We start from the raw sequence: 27,483 nt of genomic DNA on the forward strand, positions 1-27,483 counted from the left end.
ATTGTTACATGAGCATATAACAATGATAGCACTACATGATTCCCAGAATAAGACAGGTACTGTGCAGGCTCATCTTCATCGCTATCTGCAATGAGAAAAGACTCAAGTGTCATATGTAAACTATGAAAAACACAGTTTTTCAAGCTGCTATTTTGAAGACTGCAAACACAATAAACCTATATTGGAACTCAAACTGAACCGAGAATGGAAGGACCCATATGGAAACTCAAACTGAACAGAGAATGGAAGGCTTAGCAAGTGATACAGAAATTTGGGCAAACCCAATAGCAAGTCTCAATGCCCTCGTTGAATCATTCTTGTATTTCTGCACCTTGTCATGCGAGTGTTGAAGGAGAGGGAACTGGAAGGATTATAAACAGATTAATGAGACAGGGACTTGGCATTTCAGATTGGCAGAGACCCTTGTAGTTCTGATGTTTATAATTCTACAAAGATTTGCACTTTTATTAATGCCTGAGGAAATGAAAACTTGTCACCTGGTGCATTCTCTACTTCCAGGAGCAATCTTCGATTATCTAGTTGGATCACTCCCAACAAGTCTAGCACCAACTCTAACCTCTTCACCATGGCTACAGCCTTCAAATTCGCTGCCTTCCAAAAGGTTTCCACCATTCTCTCCCCAATCTCCTTTCTATCTCTTCATCATCAATCACCGCCACTGCAGTAGGCCCTGCTCCGCTAATGGTGCACCCAAATGCCCCGGCCCCTATCGCCGCCTTCTTCAACCCTTCCATCCCAGGAATCAATGGCGCTCTTTTGGGCTCCACGATCTTATCAGATGACAGTGCCTTCCCCTGCCCCACCAAATCCCCTTGCAGCACAGAAGCCGCTAATGCCCCAGCTTGGCTGCAGTTCCAAACGTGGTGGGGCATCCTGATTTCTTACGGCAATGCAGCTCGCATTTTCTTCGTGGACGCCTCGATATCAGGATTTGCAAGGACAAAAAAGAGCTCCTTTTCTTCTGGGAACTTTAAGCTCATCAACTGTAATGGATCATAACTTCTAATCAATACAAATCCTCCCATGATTGCTGGCGCTATATTATCTGCACGATAACCTGAAACTTTGACTTCAGATTCCAGTCCAGCAAGAAAAAGATCCTTAACTTCTAATTTCGCCCAAAAATCTCGTTAACAGCCACAGCAGCTGCCGCAGCACTTGCAGCGCTCGATCCGAGGCCGCTACCCAAGGGAACGCCTTTTTCAAGTGTTAGCGATAGACCCACAGACCGTATGTTGAGCATTTTCACGGTAGCAATAGCGGCGATACCGGCGCAATTCCAGAGAGAGTTCCTGGAGAGCTTTTTGCTGGCCTGGTTTCCGGAAATGTCAGAGATGGAGATATCACCGGGAGGTACAGAGGGGTCGACGCGGACGGAGACAAAGTCTCCAAGGCCGTCGACGGCGCAACCCAAGAAGTCGAAGCCCGGGCCGAGGTTGGCAATGGAGGCCGGGGCAAAGGATCTCACGGAGATGTAGACGGGTTGGGATCAGTGGTGGTGATGCTGGGGAAAGAGAAGTTGCAGCGGAGTGTGCTTCATCAAAATTAGCTGGTCATTTTGCCGCCTATGCATTCTTTATTATTTTATTTTTTAAATTAATTTATTATATATTTTGATAATTTTTATTTTTATAATTATATTATAAAATTTTATTATAATAGAATTTTTAATTAATTATGATTTTATTTATAGTGTTGATAAATAAATAATTTATTATTTTTATTTTTTAAATTAATTAACATAGTCATATATTAATAAAATAAGAAAAAAAATTATGACACGATGATTTTTAAATGTCATTATTAAAATCTTTAGACTTTAATTGTGAGAAATGTTTTTAAAGTTAACTTTTTAAATTTTATGAATAATTTTTCATTGAACACTTATATATATATATATATATATATTTTTTTTTTTTCAAAAAATAATTCACTATTTTTCTAAATTTAACTAAAAAATCATATAACAAATTATTATTTTTTAGAGATATATAATCAGTATGATAAACATAATTTTATAATTTTTAAAATTGTAACCTTAAAAATTTTAAAATTCTTAAAAGACATAGTAAAAAGAATTTCAGATAATTAATTTTTTTTATAAAATAAGTATTTAGTAATTAAAATTTGAAAATATTTAAATAAAAAGTTAATATTTAATATTTTAATATAATTTTTATATAAAAATATATAAAAAAAAACTTTGCTGCATGTCAATTTTTTAATCTTCCTTGTTAACATTGGTGACACATTATGGTGAAATCATTTTGGAGGCGCAGCTTTAATATATATATATATATATATATATATATATATATATATATATATATATATATATATATATATTTTAAGTTAAGTTTATTTGATTTTTGAGTTATAATTTTAAAAATTTTTGATATCCGATTATCGGTTATTTTTAGTTTGGTATCAAATTTTCGTTAATTAATATATTAATTATAATTTTATTAATAATATATTATTTATAATTATTATTTATATAATTTTATAATGATATTTAACTTGTAGTTATTTTTTTATTAATATTAAATGACATTTATTATTTTTTAACAAATAAAAAGGATTATAAATATATTTGATTAATATTTATTTAATTAATTAATAATTTATATGTTTTTTAGTTAATTCAGTTATAATCGATAACCGATAGAATATTTTTAGTTTTCAATTGATTTTAAGTTTTTTTTTTAATTTTAATTTAATTCAATTAATATTTTTAGAGTCAATTAATAATTTGATTAGTTAAAAATTTAGTTCGATTTAATTCAATTAATCGAATGCTCAACTTCAAAAGAAGGTGTTCAAACCTAGCAATCCGAACTAAGTAGGGGTGAGCATTCGATTTAAACCGAATCGAACCAAATTAAATTATGAAAATCGAATTACATATTTTAGAAATTGAACCGAATCGAAATAGATGAAAAACCGAATTCAACCAAACCCCTCTATTTCATTTCGGTTCAATTGAACTTGATCGGTTTTATTTTTTATTAATTTTTTAATTTAGACTTAATTTTTAAGTTATTTGGTTTGATTTTAACCTTGATTTGAACATAATAACCATTAATCAATGAAATTAAACAATATATATATATATATATATATATTTATAATTACATATAATTCATAAATTTTTCATAAAAATAAATCAATTAAAAAATCAATAAAACTATTCGGTTCAGTTCGGTTTAATCGATTTTTTTTCTCTTCAAAACCGAATCAAACTGAAATAATTAAAATTTTTATAATATAAAATCGAACCGAACCGAACTGAATTATCTTAAAAACCGAACTGAATTACCGAATTAAGGCGGTTCAGTTCGGTTTATTCTGTTTGAACCAAATAAAGTTCGCCTCTAGAGCTAATCTTTGGATGTGTTCCAAGGGGGCAAGATGTCAAGAGATTATTTTAGGATAAATTATTATTTTTTTAATTATTTCAAAATTAATATATGCACTCTATTTTTAATAAATTAATAGTATAATTTCTGTATTTTAATTATGTTAAATTTTTAAAAAATGAATTATTTCTAATTATAGATGGTGAGAATTTTAGGTTGACAAAATAAAAAATGAGAAAAAAAAACCATTAATTATTGAAAATTCAGATACATATTCATTAACTTTGATATAATCTAAAATTGAAAAATTAATTTAGTCTTTATTTTAAGATTCAACATGATCCTCTTCCAACTGGTTTGCACCAGTAATTTATTAAATAAATATTATATAATTAATATTTTGATATATTGTTATTAATGTATAAATGTAAATAAAATTTATAGATTTATATTCGTAAAGATAGATTTGAGGTTCTTCTAATATTGGAATTTTGTTCTTTCCATTATTTTGTTTTGTTTTTCTTTCAGGTTTTAGTTTTCTTTTTTAAATGAATTATTTGACAATTCAAAATACAACGTAGATTATTGCTTTGTTTTGATTTGAGAATTTGAAGCTACAGGTATAGGTAATAATCTTTTATCAATAGAGTCTATAGTGTAGCTTATCTTCATTGATGTTTAGTGATTTAATCTTTTTTTTCAGCCACAAAAATAACAAATTTTCAAAAAAGTAGTTGTTGTCCTTTGTAGTAACCCAAGAAGGGGGGGCGAGGGGGGGGGGGGGGTGGTGGGTTGGTGAATTAGGTTCTAATACAAAATTTTAAAGGCTAAGAGGGAGTTTTGAGAATAAACACAAAGAAAAAGAGAAAAAGAGAAAAAGAAGAATAAACATAAGAAATTTATAGAGGTTCAGCTATTTCAAACCTACGTCCTCTCTTCTCAAGGCCATCTTCGAGAATTCACTCCACTATAACAATCTTCTATGGGTGAATATCAAACCCCTTACAATCTTGAGTGCAAGCTCTAGCACTCTTATAAACCCTTACAACCTTTAGTGCAAACCCAAACACTCTCATATACTTTTTTTACTCAAGAATAATTTAATACTCTACAATCATTCTTTAATAAAGAGAAATAATAAATCACTCAACAAACTTACTATCTCAGAACAACAAAAAAATTACAACTAAAAAAAAATTCCAATAGATTAAATGCTTTGACTCAAGTTCTAGAGAAGGAAAGTGTGAAAGAAGGTTCTAATACAATAAATTCACAAATAAATGGTTGTTGTAACTTTTTTCAAATAAAAAACACTTATATTTATAATTTTGGCATAAATATGACTGTTGGGGGTGCATTAAATGTAAAACTAACCCTTTAACCACTTAAAAACCCATTCTAATGGCTTTTAGAAACCTAGTTTCAGTTGTCGAAGTCTCCTATTTTAGCTGCCAAAGTTTATTATGTCAAAATATTATTTTTAAAAAATAGACTTTGGCTACCTAAGTCCCCTATTTCAATTGCCAAAGTCCATTCTGTCTAGTTTTCCTGAAAACTTAAAAAATACATAACTTTTGACCCCGAAATCAGATTTTTGATCCATTTAAAGCTTTGGAAAGCTAATTTAATGTATTTTTCAACCAAAACACTTCCCAAAATTAATTTTATATTTTTGAAAAAAAAAATTATTTAATTCCCCATTGATCATGAACGAGGTGAAAATTAAGTTAAATAAAATTTTCTTAGTAATACCTAGACTTGAGTCAATATAATTAATAAAATAGGATTAACAAGGCATAAAAATAAATAAAAATTACATTGTGGGATCCCACAAAGGTATGCTTCCCTATCTTGCTCTTTTTTTAACCTTGATTTGAAGTAATTTGACAATTTTGAATTTAAGGCCTACAAACTCATCACAAACACTTCTAATATAATTAGTAACATACTAATTATTTATTATCATTAAAACACAGGTTAAGACACCTAGGTCCAATAATCTCCCCCATTTTAATAATGACAAACAATTAGTGGATGGGGAAAAAATTAAGCATAAGTATAGTGTGTGAGTTTTAAAAAAAATAATTCTCTCCCTTAATGTACCCCCCCTTTTAAAAATAATTGATGTCTCAATTAACAAATTCAAGGGAGCATACAAAGGCAATTTTTTTTTTTTTACTCAATAAATGCAATGTTAAGATGTAATGAGTTCTAGATACATGATATATAATGAGTTTTACTCAATAAATGCAATGTCAAAATGTAATGAGTTCTAGATAAATGATATGTAATGAGTTTTAGATGAATGATGGTGCTAGAAACAATTTCCAATTTTCAATAAATACAATTGTCATTCATAATATATCTCCCCTTTTTGGCATCATCAAAAGGAAGGAAAACACAATCATCAAAGTACAATTATTTTATATTCAGTCATAGAGAATCAATTTTCATTTATTCACAAATACAAATGCATTTATCTAAATATCAAATTTATTGGTAAGCATACCATAAACCTAAATGCAATGTGCTACTCAAGTATTTAAGAATACGTTTAACAGCATGCAAATGTGACTCTTTAGGACATGATTGAAAACGTGCACATAAATACACGGAAAACATATTATCTGGTCTACTAGTCATGATGTGACACCCCTTACCCGTCTACAGTATAGCCGAGTAAGATATGTCACACAGTGAACCGGACCACCCTATTTTATTTCAATCATTTTTATCCTTCCTAATTTATTTCTTTCATAGTTATGAAGTATAATTCGTAAAATATCATTCATTGAAGTCATTTATTCAAATCATAATTTTATTTGAGGTTTCACAAATTTTATAGAAAATTCGGCAGAGTGCCGGCTAAAAATGGATAAAACAGTTCTTCGGAACCAATGAAAAACACTTCCAAAATTTTCAATCAATCCCAAACTCCATTTCATCAACAAAATCTCAATATTTCTTAAATATACTCCCATTTCCCATCATTTCATTTCATAGGATATTCATGTACAAGTCATAAATAAATATTCACTTTTTCATTCATAAACATAATTTTCACTATTTACATTGATAACAAAATACATTACATGAGTCTCAATTTCATATGAGAAAATAAAAGATAATTACAAAATACCCAATGTCCTACCAATGCACTGATGTAGGTGAGGTGACACGGATACTATGCAGATCTGCAGAAGGTCTCACCCAGTCTGTGGTCAACTGGGCTCTCGGTCGGTCTCTCCAGAATCTACGTGTGGCAAAAAGCAACGCGCTAAGCAATAATGCTTAGTGGTGCCAATAATAAAATAAAAAGAAATAACATAAAGTAAATATGCAGTGCACGTTTTGATGTCTTATGCTGACAATTTTTCGATTATTTTTGGTAATCTTATTTATTATGTACCTGTTCTATTCATTATTTCATTAAATTTGTTCACTTTCATTTTTGGTTGTCCAAGTAACCTATACTGGATGACTGGACTGGATAAATGGGTAAACTAGCACTGCGTATCAAGTACCTCGGGTCGTCACACCATCGGTCACATATGTATCTCCCGGTGTGAAACAGAACAGCTAATAAGCTGTAACAACATTAGGCACAAGGCCAAGTCTCAACACAATGTCATAATGGCTAAAGGCCATAAAATCATAGAATGGCATAATGCCATGTGCAATACTGCTAACTAAACCTTATTTGCATGCCAACCTATTCAAACCAATCTTGCTAGGTGTACTAGGGCATGTTACACTTTTAAATTGTACAATTCTTGAAATTTAAGTTTAGGTGTTACTACTCATTTCATTAGTCAACTAAAATGTTGACTTTTGCATAGACAATAGGTACATTAGTTCTAATACTCCCAACATACCACATTTTGCATTCTAAAATTGTTGGTATTGGTTGCCAATACCATTTCTAAGCTTAGTGTTAGTTATTCAAAATTTTCAGATTTCAAGCCTCATATTTACTATTCCATTGGTCATTTGTACAGGGGGAATTTGGCAAAATTGTCTTCATGAGAGTTGTTTCTTATTTTGTCTAGTTACATTTCCTTTTTTGAATCACTCCAATTGGAGTTTTGTAGCTCAAGTTATGGCCTAAACACCATAACTGGCTGGATTAGATAGAATCCAAAATTCTGGGCAAAACTAATTTTGCTAGATTTGGTAACCTAAGTTTGGTCGGCAATTTGACTAGGTTATGGTCAGAATTTGAATTTGTGTTCTTCCTGAAAGTTGTAGGTATATGTCTTAGATTTCTGCTGGTAAAATTTCAGCTCAATTGGACCTTTCTACACTGAGTTATGACCAAATGAATAAACACTGTTCATTTAGTCATTTTGCCCAGGCAGAATGCAAGTCACCCGGATTAGGGCAATTTTTAAGCTAACTTGGTTTGGTTTTCTGGGTAGGGTTTCTTCACCAAAGTTATGCCATTATGTGTCTAGTTTCATGCCCAACTAGCCTTGCACCAATTGAACCTCTACAACTCCATTTATAGCTACCCAAACAGGCTAGACTCACTTCTGGACCTGCAGGTCACCCAAGGCAGCTCACCCAAACTCAAATCCCAAGCTACAACTCACTTCAATTCCTCATCATACATAGCCAAATGGTCACTAATTGACCATTTAAACTTTTATTCACCAACACATGAACAAAGTTCAAGTTTTGTGCCCCAAACCCTGACTCCAACATTTCTCAAATCATGTAAACATATGCCAATCAATTTGTTCATCATAATTACTCATCAATATCACTAATAAACATAACTAATTCCATCAAAACCATTAATTTTCCTCTTATTCCTATGGCTGCCGAAAATTTAACTTCTCCCATACTTCATATTTTCTTCAATTTTCATGTCATACTAGCTTGTTTCAACATGCATATAACACTTAAAGAAGAGAAATGAGGTAATTATGGCACTAACCTTGACTTGGCTCTTTCTTCTTCCTGCAAACTTCAAGTTTTCTTCAATCTTTCACTTTTAATGTTACCATAAGCAAATATGAAGTTTTTGTTTTGGGGACTAACTAATTTATGGAGATTTTGCAAGGATTTAAAGCTTGGGAATGAAAAGAAAAATGGAGGAAAGGATGAAGAGTGGTTCGGCCAAAGAGAAAGTGGAAGAGAATCTGATTGTTTTCTTTCATTTTCTGCCCCATTTATTCATTTTAAATGGGTTATAGCCATGTGTCACCATGTGATTGGGTGGAGGCACACTAATGACATCATTTGATGTCATAAATTCCCATTTAATTCATTTTTTATTTCTTTTCTTTTCTACTCATTTTCAATTCAATTTTTAGTAATATTTATTCACATTTTATGTCATAATAATTATCTACTTAACTGGACAAGTCGGCCAAAAAATCATCTCTGAAGACGAAATGACCAAAATGCCCTCCATTTGGCTTATTAAGCCAAAATTATCTGTACCGATTGAAAAATTTTTCTAAGCATTTTCTTGGCATTCTAATGCCATAGGAACCTCAATGACCCTTCTCTGGAGTCCTAAAAATTATTTTATGAATTTTTCCTTGGGTTTAGGGCTCCTAGTTGCTAGAATTGCAACTTTCCACTGGGTTACCCATCACTAGGGCATCGGCTCATTTAACTTGGTTGTATTTTATTTCTAAAATTTTTTCTAAATTTTTCTTATTAATATTTGAGTTAATTATGGCTCCTCACTTTAGTTTAAATGTTTTTGTAGACATTCTAGCTGTCCGGACCGATATCGATCACTGGAACAGTTGAATGTACGGAATTGCTACAGTGAGGATGTTACAACTCTTTCCCTCTAATTTAAATTTTGTCCTTGAAATTTACCTGATGCAAACAGTTGAGGGAACTGTTGCCTCATCGTTTCTTCACTTTCCCAAGTTTCCTCCTCTGTGTTGTGGTGCCTCCAAAGCACTTTCACCAGTGGAATCTGCTTATTCCTCAACTCTTTCACTTCCCGAGCCAGGATCAGTATGGGTTCTTCTTCATATGTCAAATCCGATTATACTTCAATTTCTTCTATGGAGATGACATGTGAAGGATCTGAGCGGTATCTTCTTAGCATAGATACGTGGAACACATTGTGGATCTTGTCCAGCTTTGGTGGTAAAGCTAGCCTGTAGACCACTGGAACCACACGTTCAATGACTTTATATAGGCCAATGAACCTAGGGCTTAACTTACCTTTTCTTCCAAACCTCAGTACCTTCTTCCACGGTGACACCTTGAGGAACACTTTATGACCAACCGCATATTCTATTTCTTTTCTCTTCAGGTCGGCATAGGATTTTTGTCTGTCTGAGGCAACCTTCAGATTGGCTTTGATTAGCTTTACCTTCTCCTCAGTCTGTTTCACCAGGTCTAGCCCTACTAGTTTATCTTCACCCAATTCAGTCCAGCACACTGGAGTTCTACATTTCCTCCCATACAGTGCTTCACGCAGGGCCATTTGGATACTAGCTTGGTAGCTATTGTTGTGTGCAAATTCTGCCAGTAGGAGGTATCTATCCCAACTTCCCTCAAACTCAATGATATAACTCCTCAGCATATCCTCAAGGATTTGCCATATATTTCATGTTATTATTATCATTTCAGTTCAATATTTGTATTACTTCAATTGGTTTCAATTGTTTACCTGGATTACTCTTTCTGATTGCCCATTCATTTGAGGATGGAAAGATGTGCTGAAGTGGAGCTGTGTACCCAAGGATTCATGCAATTTCTTTCAAAATCTCGATGTAAACCTTAGGTCTCGATCAAATATAATGAAAGTGGAATTTCATGCAGTCTAACTATCTCACTGATATACAATTCTGCTAACTTCTCCAATGAGTAGTCAGTCCTTACTTGTAGAAAGTGTGCTGACTTCGTCAATCTATCTACTATCACCCATACTGCATCATGCTTCTTCTGGGTGAGGGGTAGACCACTTACAAAATCCATGGTGACCCGATCCCATTTCCATTCAGGTATGCCTATAGGCTATAGCAAACCCGATGGAACTTGATGTTCTGCCTTGACTTGTTGACATGTCAAGCATTTAGTCACATAGTCAGTTATGTCCTTCTTCATACCAGGCCACCAATAATGAAGCTTCAGATCATGATACATTTTTGTACTTCCTGGGTGCATAGCATAAACACTAGTGTGTGCCTCTTTCAGAATATTGGCTTTCAATTCTCTATTATTTGGTATATATACTCTTCCTTTGTAGTACAGACACCCATCTGCTTTCACCTCATAGTTAGTTACTTTCCCTTCTGAGACTTTACTCACAGTAGTCATTAACTTTTCATCTGCTTTCTGCCCATCTAAAATCTGCTGTAACAGGTTTGGCCACACTTGCAACTCAGCCAAAATAACTCCATCTCGAGCCAAAGATAGGTGGGCATTTAATGATCTCAGAGCGGTGATGGATTTTCTGCTCAAAGCATCAGCAACTACATTTGCCTTGCAAGGATGCTAATCAATCACACAATCATAATCCTTCAGGAACTCAATCCATCACCTCTGTCTGAGGTTGAGCTCCTTCTGGGTTGGCAAGTATTTCAGACTTTTGTGGTCTGTGTAAATGTAGCACTTTTCACCTTACAAGTAGTGCCTCCATATCTTCAGTACGAAGATAATTGCTGCAAGTTCTAGATCAAGGGTAGGGTAATTCTGTTCATGTGGCCTTAGCTACTTAGAAGCATAGGTGACCTGTGACACCCCTTACCCGAGTACAGTATACCCGAGTAAGTAATGCCACACGGTGTACCGGCACACTCTAATATTCCTCAATTAATTTATATCATGCTTTTGCATATAATTTATGAAATACAATTTATTTAAACCATTTATCAAAAGTATCATTCATTTAAGGTTCCAAAAATTTTAAAGAAAATCAGGCGGAGTACCGGCTAAAAATGGAGAAAACCGTTCTTCGGAACCTGTTAAAAACACTTCCAATATTTTTATTCCATCATCTCAAACTCCAATATCCAAAATCTCAACAATATTTCTCAATAGCAAATTCTCAATAATCTTTTCATTTCACAAACATCCATTTCTCATATACAAGCGATAAATACATGCTCAAATTTTGCATTCATAGACATAACTTTCATTATTTACATGGACATCAAAATATATTACATGAGTTTAAATACATATGAAAAAGTAAAAATCTGCTACAAAATATCAAAATGACAAAATGACACCTAGTGCCCTACCAATGCACTGCAGGTAGTGAGGTGACACGGACACTGCAGAATCTGCAGGATGGACTCACCCGATCGTGGTCTCACGGGCTCACGATCAGGATCTCCAGTACCTATGCGTGGCAAAAGCAACGCGCTAAGCAATAATGCTTAGTGGTGCAATAATAAAATAACAAGAAATAACAGATATAAATATGTATTGCATGTACATATTTTGTTTGTCATGTATTTGTATATTCATTCATTTATTTCTTCTACATTGCTCATTTTCATTCATTTGGTTGCCCAAGTAACCTACACTAGACGACTGGACTGGATAACGGGTAAACTGGCACTGGGTATCTAGTACCTCGGGCCGTCACACCATCGGTCGCATATGCATCACCCGGTGTGCAACAGAATAGCTACCAAGCTGTAAATAATCTCAGGCACAAGGCCAAGTCTCAATGCAAAGTAAGAATGGCTAAAAGCCATGAAATCACAGAATGGCATTTTTGCCATGTGCAGTACTCCTTTAATAGTTTGGTAAGCCAAGTCAATTTTTCATGCCTCAAAACCCTAATGTCCAATGCAATTTACCCATAAACCTCACTTAGCACCCTAGTTCAACATCTATGTAGATATATAGCTTAAACATAACCTCCAATTCATGCTAAGTCCATTAAAAACATCGAAAACCATCCCTCTATTAGGGCTGCCGAATTCTTTGGTGGAGATACACATTGAATTTGTTTCATTATTTCACAATTTCTAATTCATTATAAGCCTAAATCATGGAATTAATGTATTTTAACTACATATATGCACTAACCATGTTTGGATAGAATTTCCAAAGCCCTAAACTCCAATTTATTTCTCCTTCTTGGCTGCCAAGAGCTTCTCCAAGTGATATGGTCAAGGTTTAATGAAAGGGGTTAGGGTTTAGTGGTGGAAACAAAGGAGAAATGGAGCTTTTGATGGCACATCAATGGAGGGAGAAGAAGAAGAATTTTCGGCTGGTGAAAGGGGAGAGGGATGGCTGCTGCATTTTGTGTTATTTTGGTCTTTATTTGCCTTTTTATTTGTTAGTCAATGGATGGTTAAATTTTGATTGGTCAAACTTTTCTTAATGACATCACCATGATGTCATAATTAAGCTTTTTCTTCATTTTCTTTCCTTTCCTCCACTACTCATTTTCAATTTGATTTCTAGTAATGTTTATTCATATTTTATGTCATATTAATTATTTACTCAACTGGACAAGTCGGCCAAAAATCACCTCGGAAGGCGAAATGACCAAAATGCCCTCCGTTTGGCTTAACGGGTCAAAATCGTCTGTACCGATTGAAAAATTTTTCTAGGTATTTTCTTGGCATTCTAATGCCATGGGAACCTCAATTACCCTTCTCTGGAGTCCCAAAAAATATTTTATAATTTTTCCCCTGGGTCTAGGGTTCCTCGTTGCGAGAACCGCAACTTCCCTCCGGTTACCCATCGCTTGGGCACCGGCTCGTTTTACTTGGTTGTATTTTATTTCTAAAATTTTTACTATATTTTTCTTATTAATATTTGAGTTAATTTTGGTCCCTCACTTTAGTTTAAATATTTTTCCGGACGTTCTAGCTGTCCGGACCGACACCGGTCACCGGAACAGTAGAATGTACGGAGTTGCTACCGGGAGGGTGTTACAACTCTTCCCCTTTTATTTAAATTTCGTCCTCGAAATTTATTCGGTGTAAATAGTCGAGGAGCTATTACCTCCTTATTTCTTCACCTTTCCGTGTTATCATACTTCACTTTCTCCTAGTCTCAATCCTATCCTCAAACAGTTATGTACTCATCCTTTTTCATCTTAAATATAGTCTCCTTCTTATTTCCATTCGCTATCTCATTGTCTCTTCACTCTCTTATTCCATACCTTAACCTAAAATAAACAGGAAATACAGATCTGCGTTAGTGTCACCTCGACTCTTACAAATGCAATGCATGGTATGGACTCAATCTAGGCCCAGAAATGCCTAAACCGTGCTCTGATACCACTAAATGTGACACCCCTTACCCGAGTACAGTATACCCGAGTAAGTAATGCCACATGGTGTACCGGCACACTCTAATATTCCTCAATTAATTTATATCATGCTTTTGCATATAATTTATGAAATACAATTTATTTAAACCATTTATCAAAAGTATCATTCATTTAAGGTTCCGAAAATTTTAAAGAAAATCCGGCGGAGTACCGGCTAAAAATGGAGAAAAACGTTCTTCGGAACCTGTTAAAAACACTTCCAATATTTTTATTCCATCATCTCAAACTCCAATATCCAAAATCTCAACAATATTTCTCAATAGCAAATTCTCAATAATCTTTTCATTTCACAAACATCCATTTCTCATATACAAGCGATAAATACATGCTCAAATTTTGCATTCATAGACATAACTTTCATTATTTACATGGACATCAAAATATATTACATGAGTTCAAATACATATGAAAAAGTAAAAATCTGCTACAAAATATCAAAATGACAAAATGACACCTAGTGCCCTACCAATGCACTGCAGGTAGTGAGGTGACACGGACACTGCACAGAACTGCAGGATGGACTCACCCGATCGTGGTCTACTGGGCTCACGATCAGGATCTCCAGTACCTACGCGTGGCAAAAGCAACGCGCTAAGCAATAATGCTTAGTGGTGCAATAATAAAATAACAAGAAATAACATATATAAATATGTATTGCATGTACATGTTTTGTTTGTCATGTATTTGTATATTCATTCATTTATTTCTTCTACATTGCTCATTTTCATTCATTTGGTTGCCCAAGTAACCTACACTAGACGACTGGACTGGATAACGGGTAAACTGGCACTGGGTATCTAGTACCTCGGGCCGTCACACCATCGGTCGCATATGCATCACCCGGTGTGCAATAGAATAGCTACCAAGCTGTAAATAATCTCAGGCACAAGGCCAAGTCTCAATGCAAAGTAAGAATGGCTAAAAGCCATGAAATCACAGAATGGCATTTTTTCCATGTGCAGTACTGCTAACTGAACCCTATTGGCATGCCAAACTATCCAAACCAATCTTGTTAGGTATACTAGGGCATTTGAAACTTTTAAATTCTTCAATTTGTGAATTTCAAATTTTTGGTGTCACTATTCATCATTGGTCAACAAAAATGTTGACTTTTAGAATAAAAATGTGTACATTGACTTTGGCACTCCCAACATACCACATTTGGTGTTTAAAACTTGTTGGCCTTAAGTGTTAATACCATTCCAAAGTGTAACTCAACACAAGCAGAATTTTCAGTTTTGGTGAGTCAACTTCACTGTTCTATTGGACACTGTTACTGTAGGAATTTGAAGAAATGTAAAACATGAAAGTTGTTCCTTATTTTGTCTAGTTGAATTTCCTTTTTTGAATCACTCCATTTGGAGTTTTTTAGCTCTAGATATGGTCCAAAGACCCAAGCTGGCCGAATGTGCATTCTGCAGAAAATTACCATATCTATAGTGCATGAACAGTAACTAGAGTCACTTGGTTGGATGGGTTCTGGCCATAATTTGGGGTAGGTTCCTTCATGAAAGTTGTTTTTCTATGTCTTAACTTGTTGCTGTAAAAATTTCAGGTCAATTGACCAAATCTACAGTGAGTTATGGCCAAATGAACAGTTACTGTTCATTTGGCCAATTCTGCAGAATCAGTTTCAGGGTTCCGGATTGGGGCCAAGTTTTGGTCCTCTTGCTTTGGTCCTTTGGGCATGGTTTCTTCAGAAAAAATGTGCCATTATAAACCTAGTTTCATGTCCAATTGGCCAAACACCAATTGGACTAACACAGCCAACGTTATGGCTGTATAATTGGACTGAAATTTCAGTCCATTTGTCTTGTCATAGGGCAGCTCCCACCTTGACTTTGCCACTCCATTTTTAAGTTCAAATTGTGGTCAACATACCTCAAATGGTCACTTATTGACCATTAGAGTGTCCTTTAATAGTTTGGTAAGCCAAGTCAATTTTTCATGCCTCAAAACCCTAATGTCCAATGCAATTTACCCATAAACCTCACTTAGCACCCTAGTTCAACATCTATGTAGATATATAGCTTAAACATAACCTCCAATTCATGCTAAGTCCATTAAAAACATCGAAAACCATCCCTCTATTAGGGCTGCCGAATTCTTTGGTGGAGATACACATTGAATTTGTTTCATTATTTCACAATTTCTAATTCATTACAAGCCTAAATCATGGAATTAATGTATTTTAACTACATATATGCACTAACCTTGTTTGGGCAGAATTTCCAAAGCCCTAAACTCCAATTTATTTCTCCTTCTTGGCTGCCAAGAGCTTCTCCAAGTGATATGGTCAAGGTTTAATGAAAGGGGTTAGGGTTTAGTGGTGGAAACAAAGGAGAAATGGAGCTTTTGATGGCACATCAATGGAGGGAGAAGAAGAAGAATTTTCGGCTGGTGAAAGGGGAGAGGGATGGCTGCTGCATTTTGTGTTATTTTGGTCTTTATTTGCCTTTTTATTTGTTAGTCAATGGATGGTTAAATTTTGATTGGTCAAACTTTTCTTAATGACATCACAATGATGTTATAATTAAGCTTTTTCTTCATTTTCTTTCCTTTCCTCCACTACTCATTTTCAATTTGATTTCTAGTAATGTTTATTCATATTTTATGTCATATTAATTATTTACTCAACTGGACAAGTCGGCCAAAAATCACCTCGGAAGGCGAAATGACCAAAATGCCCTCCGTTTGGCTTAACGGGTCAAAATCGTCTGTACCGATTGAAAAATTTTTCTAGGTATTTTCTTGGCATTCTAATGCCATGGGAACCTCAATTACCCTTCTCTGGAGTCCCAAAAATTATTTTATAATTTTTCCCCCGGGTCTAGGGCTCCTCGTTGTGAGAACCGCAACTTCCCTCCGATTACCCATCGCTTGGGCACCGGCTCGTTTTACTTGGTTGTATTTTATTTCTAAAATTTTTACTATATTTTTCTTATTAATATTTGAGTTAATTTTGGTCCCTCACTTTAGTTTAAATATTTTTCCGACGTTTCTAGCCGTCCGATCGACACCGTCACCGAATAAAGAGAATGTACGGAGTTGCTACCGGGAGGGTGTTACATGACCACCTTCCCCTCTTGCATCAATACACACCCTAACCCATTATGCGAGGCATCACTGTAGACCACCAAGTCCTTTCCCGACATCGACAGTTAACACCGGTGCCTCACAACATAGCCTTCAACTTCTCAAACTGGTGCGACACTTGTCATTCCAACAATCTGACATTCTTGTGTAACAACTTGGTTATTGGAGCAGCTATTAAGGAAAATCCCTTCACAAATCTTCTGTAATACCCAGCTAGCCCCAAGAAACTTCTGACCTCAGTTGTATTTCTGGGAGGCTTCCATTCCATCACTACTTCTATTTTCTTGGGATCCACCCTAATCCCATCAGCTGATACTATGTGCCCAAGGAATCAATCTCATTCAACTAGAAGTCACACTTAGACAACTTAGCATGCAGCTTCTTTTCTCTTAGGGTTTACAGAACAATCCTCAAATGCTCATCATGTTCTTCCCTGGTCTTGGAATACACAAAAATACCATCAATAAAGACCACTATGAACTGATCAAGGTATGGATGAAAGATACAGTTCATAAGGTCCATGAATGCCACTGGTGCATTTATTAGGCCAAAGGGCATCACCAGAAACTCATAATGCCCATACCGGGTCCTGAATGCAGTCTTTAGCACATCTGCATCCTTCACCCTCAACTGATGATACCCTGATCTGAGATCAATTTTGAAAAATACTCCTACTCCCTTCAATTGATCAAACAGATCGTCAATTCTAGGCAACGGATATTTGTTCTTCACAGTCATTTTATTCAACTGCCAATAATCGATACATAACCTCAAAGTCCCATCCTTATTCTTTACAAACAGCACTAGAGCTCCCCATGGTGACACACTGGGGTGTATGAACCCTTTATCTAGTAACTCCTATAGCTGGATTTTCAGTTCCTTTAATTTTGTGGGTGCCATCCTATAAGGAGCAATAGAGATTGGTGTTGTACCCGGCAGTATCTCAATAGCAAATTCGACTTTCCTTTCTGGTGGCAAGTCAGGCAATTCTTTAGGGAACACATCTGGGAAGTCTCTTACTATGGGTATGTCACATAGATCTGGCTTAGCTTGCCTACTATCCACCACATATGCTAGGTAGCCTTCACAGCCTTTTCTCATCAGTTTTCTTGCAATTGTAGCTGAGATGACATTGGATAAGAAATCTGTCCTTTTCCCCACAACTGTAATCTCATTAGCCTCAGGAGTTTTCAATGAGATCCTCTTCAACTTACAATCAACCATTGCCTGATGACGTGACAACCAGTCCATTCCTAAAATCACGTCAAACTCATGGAAAGGCAACTCAATCAGGTCTACCAAGAATTCATACCTTTGAGTCCTTATCGGGCAACCCTTGTACCCTTTGTTCACCACTACACTGTGGCCCAATGGATTAGTGACCAGAATGTCTTGGTCACTCTCCCCTATTAATATCTCCCTTTCTACGGGTAGGTTGATGCAGATGTATGAATGAGTGGATCCTGGATCCACCAATGCATGCACAGATGTATTATAGAGGGAAAGAGTACCATTGATGATGTCTGGGGCATCTTGCTCCTCCTGAGCTCTTATGGCATAGGCTCTGGCTGGTGCTCTGCCCTTAGGCCTCTTTGCTGGCTCAGATACAGGCTTCTGTGATGGTCCCACTACCTCAGATTTGCCAGATTTCCTACCCCTTTGTGGTGCAGGAGCAGGTCTGTCTGCTTGTGTTGGATCAGCTGTAGCAGTTTTGTGTGGACAATTCCTTAACTGATGCTCTGTTGACCTACACCTTAAGTAGGCACCAGTTACTCTCCAACACTCCCCCTTATGCCACTTCAGGCAATGTGGACATGCAAAAGATGCTGGGGCTGGTCCCCTGAACCCCGTCCCTGGAGAGCTGCCCATTGATGGTGTGGACTGACCTTTCCTAGGGGTGAACTGTGGCCTGGGCCCCTGAGACTGACCCTGACCTTGAGGTTGACCTGAACTCTATGCAGGTGGACCTTTGAACTTCTTCCCAGGTGCAGGAGATGAACTAGACTGACCTAGGCCCCTCTTCTGCTGTCTCTCTCTTCTGGTCTGCTCACTTATTCTAACTTTTTCAACTTTTATTGCAGCTTCCACTAACTTGGTGAAGTCTGTGATTCCTAAGGTAGTGATCATGATTTTTATATTTTCATTTAATCCCTCTTCAAATCTCTTACACCTTTCGGCCTCATTAGGGACTATCTCCCTTCGGTAGCGGCTCAGCCTGACAAATTCCTTTTCATACTCTGCCACTATGAGCTGTCTTTGCCTCAAATTAATGAACTCTTTTCTTCTCTCTTCCAGGTATACACTACCCACATATTTCTTTTTGAATTTTGAGAGGAAGAAGTCCCAAGTTATTACTTCTGGCTGTACTTCACTGGACACCGTATCCCACCATTCATATGCATCATCTTGCAATAGAGATAAAACAGCTTTTAGGTTTTGCTCTGGAGTGCAGTGGAGTTGTTTTAAAACCCTTCCTGTTCTGTTCAACCAAATTTCGGCAGCAACAGAATCATCTTCTCTCTTGCTAAAGAAATCCACTGCTCCAAATTTTTTCAGTCTTTCCAGGTGTGATTTTTGCTGTGGAGGTGGTGGTGGTGGTGGCGTTACCCCAGCCATTTGTCTGAAGAATTCGACTATTTGCTGGAACATGGCCTGTGGAGGCTGAGCAGGCTCTACTGGAGCTGGTGGAGTAGGTTCTCCCCTACCCCCAGTCTCAGCTACTGCAGGTGGAGCATGACACTCCACTTCTTCCTCAACTGCCCTTTGAGTGTGGGGTCCACATCCTATTCAAAATAACAAAGACAAACAGATCTGCATTAGTGTCACCTCGACTCTTACAAATACAATGCATGGTATGAACTCGATCTAGGCTCAGAAATGCCTAAACTGTGCTCTGATACCGCTAAATGTGACACTCCTTACCCGTCTACAGTATAGCCGAATAAAATATATCACACAGTGTACTGGAACACCCTATTTTATTTCAATTATTTTTATCCTTCCTAATTTATTTCTTTCATAGTTATGAATTATAATTCGTGAAATATCATTCATTGAAGTCATTTATTAAAATCATAATTCTATTTGAGGTTTTGCAAATTTTATAGAAAATCCGGCAGAGTGCCTGCTAAAAATGGATAAAACAGTTCTTGGGAACCTATGAAAAACACTTCCAAAATTTTCAATCAATCCTAAACTCCATTTCATCAATAAAATCTCAATATTTCTCAAATATACTCCCATTTCTCATCATTTCATTTCATAGGATATTCATGCACAAGTCATAAATAAATATTCACTTTTTCATTCATAAACATAATTTTCACTATTTACATTGATAACAAAATACATTACATGAGTCTCAATTTCATATGAGAAAATAAAAGTTAACTACAAAATACCCAAAATGAAACCTAGTGTCCTACCAATGCTCCGATGTCGGTGAGGTGACACGGATACTATGCAGATCTGCAGAAGGTCTCACCCAGTCTGTGGTCTGCTGGGCTCTCGGTCGGTCTCTCCAGAACCTATGCGTGGCAAAAAGCAATGCGCTAAGCAATAATGTTTAGTGGTGCCAATAATAAAATAAAAAGAAATAACATAAAGTAAATATGTTGTGCATATTTTGATGTCTTATGCAAACAATTTTTCGATCATTATTGGTAATCTTATTTATTATGTACCTGTTCTATTCATTATTTCATTAAATTTGTTCACTTTTATTTTTGGTTGCCCAAGTAACCTATACTGGATGACTGGACTGGATAAACGGGTAAACTGGCACTGGGTATCAAGTACCTCAGGCTGTCACACCATCGGTAACATATGTATCTCCAGGTGTGCAACAGAACATCTAATAAGCTGTAATAACATTAGGCACAAGGCCAAGTCTCAACACAATGTCAGAATGGCTAAAGGCCATAAAATCACAAAATGGCATAATGTCATGTACAGTACTGCTAACTGAACCCTATTGGCATACCAACCTATCTAAACCAATTTTGCTAGGTGTACTAGGGCATGTTACACTTTTAAATTGTACAATTCTTGAAATTTAAGTTTAGGTGTTACTATTCATTTCATTAGTCAACTAAAATGTTGACTTTTGCATAGACAATAGGTACATTGATTCTAATACTCCCAACATACCACATTTTACATTCTAAAATTGTTGGTATTGGTTGCCAATACCATTTCTAAGCTTAGTGCTAGTTATTCAAAATTTTCAGATTTCAAGCCTCATATGTACTGTTCCATTGGTCATTTGTACAGTAGGAATTGGGTAAAATTGTCTTCATGAAAGTTGTTCCTTATTTTGTCTAGTTACATTTTCTTTTTTGAATCACTCCATTTGGAGTTTTGTAACTCAAGTTATGGCCTAAACACCATAATTGGCCGGATTGGATAGAATCCAAAATTCTGGGCAAAATTGGTTCTGCCAGATTTGGTAACCTAAGTTTGGTTGGCAATTTGACTAGGTTATGGTTAGAATTTGGATTTGTGTTCCTCCTAAAAGTTGTAGGTATATGTCTCAGCTTTCTGTTGGTAAAATTTCAGCTCAATTGGACTTTTCTACACTGAGTTATGACCAAATGAATAAACACTATTTATTTGGTCATTTTGCCCAGGCAGAATGCAAGTCACCCGGATTAGGACAATTTTTAAGCCAACTTGGTTTGGTTTTCTGGGCAGGGTTTCTTCACCAAAGTTGTGCCATTATGTGTCTAGTTTCATGTCCAACTAGCCTTGCACCAATTGAACCTCTACAACTCCATTTATAGCTGCCCAAACAGGCTGGACTCACTTCCAAACCTGCAGGTCACCCAAGGCAGCTCACCCAAACTCAAATCCCAAGCTACAACTCACTTTAATTCCTCATCATACACTGCCAAATGGTCACTAATTGACCATTTAAACTTTTATTCACCAGCACATTAACAAAGTCCAAGTTTTGTGCCCCAAACCCTAACTCCAACATTTCTCAAATCATGTAAACATATGCCAATCAATTTGTTCATCACAATTAGTCATCAATATCACTAATAAACATAACTAATTCCATCAAAACCATTAATTTTCCTCTTATTCCTATGGCTGTCGAAAATTTAACTTCTCCCATACTTCATATTTTCTTCAATTTTCATGTCATACTAGCTTGTTTCAACATGCATATGACACTTAAAGAAGAGAAATGAGGTAATTATGGCACTAACCTTGACTTGGCTCTTTCTTCTTCTTGCAAACTTCAAGTTTTCTTCAATCTTTCACTTTTAATCTTCTTACCATAAGCAAATATGAAGTTTTTGTTTTGGGGACTAACTAATTTATGGAGATTTTGCAAGGATTTAAAGCTTGGGAAGGAAAAGAAAAATGGAGGAAAGGACGAAGAGTGGTTCGGCCAAAGAGAAAGTAGAAGAGAATCTGATTGTTTTCTTTCATTTTGTGCCCCATTTATTCATTTTAAATGGGTTATAGCCATGTGTCACCATGTGATTGGGTGGAGACACACTAATGACATCATGTGATGTCATAAATTCCTATTTAATTTATTTTTTTTCTTTTCTTTTCTACTCATTTTCAATTCAATTTTTAGTAATATTTATTTACATTTTATGTCATAATAATTATTTACTTAACTGGACAAGTCGGCCAAAAAATCATCTCTGAAGACGAAATGACCAAAATGCCCTCTGTTTGGCTTATTGAGCCAAAATTATCTGTACCGATTGAAAAATTTTCCTAAGCATTTTCTTGACATTTTAATGCTATAGGAACCTCAATGACCCTTCTCTGGAGTCCCAAAAATTAATTTATGAATTTTCCCCCGGGTCTAGGGCTCCTAGTTGTGAGAACCACAACTTCCTAGTGGGTTACCGATCACTAGGGTACCGGCTCATTTAACTCAGTTGTATTTTATTTCTAAATTTTTTTCTAAATTTTTATTATTAATATTTGAGTTAATTATGGCTCCTCACTTTAGTTTAAATGTTTTTCCAGACATTCTATGTAACACCCCTATTTGTATAGCCTGGTATATTTCACTGTTCCGGTGACCGGAGTCGGTTCGGACAATTAAGGAGATTGGAACCACACTTAAGACAACTAGATAAGTCATAAACACAAATAATTAGTAATTGTCAATTAGTTAAGTATAAATAAGAAAAACAGAACATAAGAAGTTAAACGAGCCGAGAGTAACAGCGATGGGTGACCTTCTCGGGAACGACTGCGAAGTCAATTTAAAGTCAAATTTCGAACCGTAAAAGGTGATGTTACGGTCCTTAGGACCATTACGAACACAGTGGAAAAGAGAAAATCGCGAAAAAGAACTGTTAAGCCAGTCAAATAATTTGGTCAGGGAGCCGGAAGAAATATTAAATTATTTGCAAACCGAGTTGAGCCGGCGAGGGGCAATTGGTCAATTGACCCCGAGAGCTGACTCCTGACCTAACTGTCAAATAAAATCGGAGAAAAGAAAATTTTAGAGTCAGGAATTAAATTAAAGAACTAATAGAAAAATTAAAAAAAAAGGAGAAAAAGAAAAAGGTGTAGAGAGATGACATCATGCATGACATCATGCATGACATCATGCATGATGCCATAAGTATTTTAATTAAAATTTTATTTAATTGGAATTTATGGTCTTCCATAAGATAAAAAGGAAAAGAAAAGAAAAATAAAACAAAGTGTTCTTTCTCATGGTTGCCGCCTCCCCTCTCTCTCTCCCTTTCCATTAAAATACCTCCATTGAAGCTTGAGTCCAAGCTTTGAAATTCCTACTAAACCCCAAATTCTCCCATAAAAACTTGATTTAATCACTTGAGAAGAAGATTGGTCATCAAAGAAAGAAGAAAAGAAGAAAGAAAATTGGAGAAAAGGGGAGTTAGAAGTTGCTACACAAAGGTTAGTGATTTAAGTTACAAATGAGTTTATTACTTGTGTTTATAATTTAATTAACTTAGAAATATGCTTAAAATGAAATGAAAATTTGTTGAGGGACCATGAATGATTTTCGGCCAGCATGTATATGGGGGTATTATTGCATGATTTGATTAACTTAGAGGGTGATCTGAACTTTAAGTAGTTAAATGGTTGTGATTAAAGGGTTGAATTAGCTAAATGCAAGGAAATTGTGAATTAGGATTTTGGACATTAGGGTTTAGAAACAAAAAATGTGAGAAACTTGTAAATGATGTCTTGGACCTAATTTGAAGTGAGAAATGGTCAATGGTGACCAAATGAAGTGTGTTGGAATGGTTGGAGTTAAGGCCAAATTCGGATTGAGTATGGTCATGCTGCTGGCAGCATGACCAAGTTACCTTTGAAGGACAAAATATGAAATTTTACAAGTCCAATTGGTATGAGACCAATTGGGAATGAAAATAGACACTAAATGACACAATTTTCATTCAGGAAGCATGCCCAAAAAGTGACCAAAACCTAGTGACCAAATTGACCAAACTTGGAAAATCTCAGTCTGTCCCTGTACAAACTGACTAAATGAACAGTGTTTGTTCATTTAGTCATAACTTGAGCTACGCAAGTCAAAATGACCTAAAATTTTACCAGTGGTTAGATGAGATATAGACCTAAAACTTTCATGAAGAACACAAACCCAAATTATTCCATTAACCAAGTCATTTGGCCACCCAAAATTGGTGACCTAAAACTGCCAGAACCAAAAATTGCCCAAAATTCTGGGTTGAGTCCAATCCGGCAGCTATGGTTCAAATGGCTATAACTTGAGCTACAAAACTCCAATTGGAGTGATTCAAAAAGGAGAATAAACTTAAGACAATAGGGAACATTTCCTATGAAGGAAGTTTTGCCAAATTCTAACAGTAAAGTGACCAATGGAATAGTGCAACTTAAAACACAAAAACTAAAAAATTACAAATTTGCCTAAAAGACTTAGAATTTGAGAAAATGACAAAAACCAAAAAGTTTGGTAACCAAAATGTGGTATGTGGGTGAAATTGGAGTTCCCATACCTATTAAGCCTTAGAAAGTCAACAAATTGACTTGAATAGTACCATGAATAGTAACTCCAAAATGAAAATTTCCAAGAATGTTAGTTTAAGCATATTTGGGCTAGAATTAAGTATTTATGAATTAATTATTGGATTTACTGTGAAATAAGGTACTGAAACACTATAAATTTTGTGTTTTAGCTGAAAAAGACCCCGAAGGCCTTGAGGTGATTAAGTCCTGATTTGTGCACAATAACTTTAAATTATTATTTTTCCACTGAAAAATTGATTTGTATGCATTGTGTTAATTATGGGTTTTGAGAACTATGGTGTTGCCACTTGTTAATGGAAATTTGATTTTGAAAATTGATTGTGTTTGTGCACAAAAATTTTAAATTATAGTTTTCATAATGGAATTTGATTTGTTATACATTGTGAATGTGTTTGTACATTATGAATTTCGAGAATGTTGTGTTGCCTATTCTACAATGGAAATTTGGAAGGAAAATTAATTATTGATTTGTATGAAATATTTGAATAATATGGTTTTGAATTTAGTTATGGCTTTGAAAATCTTATTTGAAAAATAGTGTGTTGCCTACCTTGTAAATGAAAAGTTTAGAGTGAAATATGATTTTTGAATTTTATAAAATATTTGAATAACTTGATTTAAATTGTTTTTAATTCACACTTAGCATGACAATACTAATATGTTCCTCCTCTACTTGTGGGGTGAGTACGATATTTGATCATTTTCCTCCCTCTCTGGCTTCCCAGTCTAAGGGGTGAGTGTGGATGAGTACTCATTAGCTAGTTAGCCATCTCCCTCATTGATTTCGATTAGTGAGGGTGTTTGCCTTGTCATGATGTACACACGGCGTATTCAAAAATTTTGTGTCATGGCCTAAGTTGTGTTATTGTTTGGCAACACTATGTTTATTAAATTTTTTGATCAAGTTGTGCTGTATTAAGCTTTGAAAATTATGTTTTGTTATAAATGTGATTTGAAAAATAAAAAAAATTGTGAAATGCGATTATGAGATTTTTGAATGACGATTTGTTCATAAATGTTTTATATTATGCATTTTATGCTTTATTGTGCACCACTGAGTATTTATATACTCAGCGATAGCTTTAACTTGCTGTCGCAGATAGAGAAAATGACATAGCAGCAGAGTGAGCTGCTACAGTTATAGAGGAGCACAATTGAAGAATTTTTGTACGGGTATTTGTTTATACCCTAGTAGTTTAGTTTGATGTAAATATGATAGTATGCATATGTATCTCTGTAATTTGAGCAGTTGTACAGATAAAATTGTAATAATATTATTTTTGAGATTTTGCATTTGTAAATTAACTTATGATTGTAAATTAATGATTTAAAATGTAATGTGCATTAGTTATGAAATGTTTTGAGATATTAATTCTTGATTTGAATTTTGGATTTTAAATTGAAGTGTTGCTATTGCTGTTGATTTGAAGTTTGGTGGTTGCAAATGGAGTTGTGATTGAGAAATATATTGGGAGTGTTTCTATTTTCAGGTTTTGAAGAACTGTTTTCTCAAAATACAGATGGCACTCTACCGAAATTTTTGTAAAAATTGCAGAGATTTTAAATATCCAAAAATTTAATTTATGTTTGGACTCTAAATGAAGGTTTTTAAAATTTGAAAAAAATTTTACCCACCAATTCCAAAATGAACGAAAATTGTTTTAAGATCCCTTGTAGTATATTTAATGGGTTACCGGTAGGTGAAGTACGGTAATTCATTAGGTGTACTCGGGAACATGTTACATCTTATGAGGAGTAGGGTGTGACATTCTAGCTGTTCAGACTGACACCGGTCACTGGAATAGTAGAATGTACGGAATTGCTACAATGAGGATGTTACACATGAGGTATAAAAGACTACCAATCATACCTCTATAGAGCTTTTCATCGATCAGTTTTCCTTTTCATTCTTGTGAAGCTGGGTGTTTGTGCTCATTGGAATTCTACTTGGCTTGCTATTCTCCTTCCCAAACCTCTTGATCAATTCTTTGGTGTACTTGGTTTGGTTAATAAAGATGCCATCCTTAGTTTGCTTGATTTGAAGCCCAAGGAGGAACTTAAGTTTTCCTATCATGCTCATCTCAAACTCACTCTTTATAGTATTGGCAAACTCTTCACACAAAAACTCATTAGTAGCACCAAATATAATATTATCAACATATATTTGCACTACAAGGATGTCATTTTTATGGTTTTTAATAAAAAGTGTTGTATCAACTTTTCCTTTTGAAAAACCATTTTGCAAAAGGAAGTTACTAAGCATTTCATACCAAACTCTTAAAGCTTGTTTTAAACCATAAAAGACTTTAGTTAATTTAAAAATATGATTTGGAAACTTATTATTTTCAAAACCGAGAGGCTCAACATACACCTCATCAATAAAACTACTTAGAAAAGCACTTTTAACATCCATTTGAAAAATTTTAAAATTCACATATGATGCATATGCAAGCAAAATTCTAGTGGCTTCTAATCTAGCTATGGGAGCAAAGTTTTCATCATAGTTAATGCCTTCCTCTTAGTTATAGCTTTTAGTTATTAACCTAGCCTTATTCCTAATTATGTTTTCATCTTCATCTAACTTGTTTTTAAACATCCACTTAGTGCCTATGGATGGTTGGTTCTTAGGCCTAGGAGCTAAGGTCTAAACCTTATTCCTTTCAAATTAGTTGAGTTCTTCTTGCATGGAAAATACCCAACCTTCAT

General features: G+C 35.1%; 1 pseudogene; it reads right to left on the reverse strand.

Moving 5' to 3' along the window:
• Positions 1-194: 194 nt before the first annotated feature.
• On the reverse strand, positions 195-27,483 carry LOC110657922 (homoserine kinase-like; annotated as a pseudogene).

This window comes from Hevea brasiliensis, chromosome 15 (genome assembly GCF_030052815.1).
Source record: "Hevea brasiliensis isolate MT/VB/25A 57/8 chromosome 15, ASM3005281v1, whole genome shotgun sequence".
NCBI classification, from domain to species: Eukaryota; Viridiplantae; Streptophyta; class Magnoliopsida; order Malpighiales; family Euphorbiaceae; genus Hevea; species Hevea brasiliensis.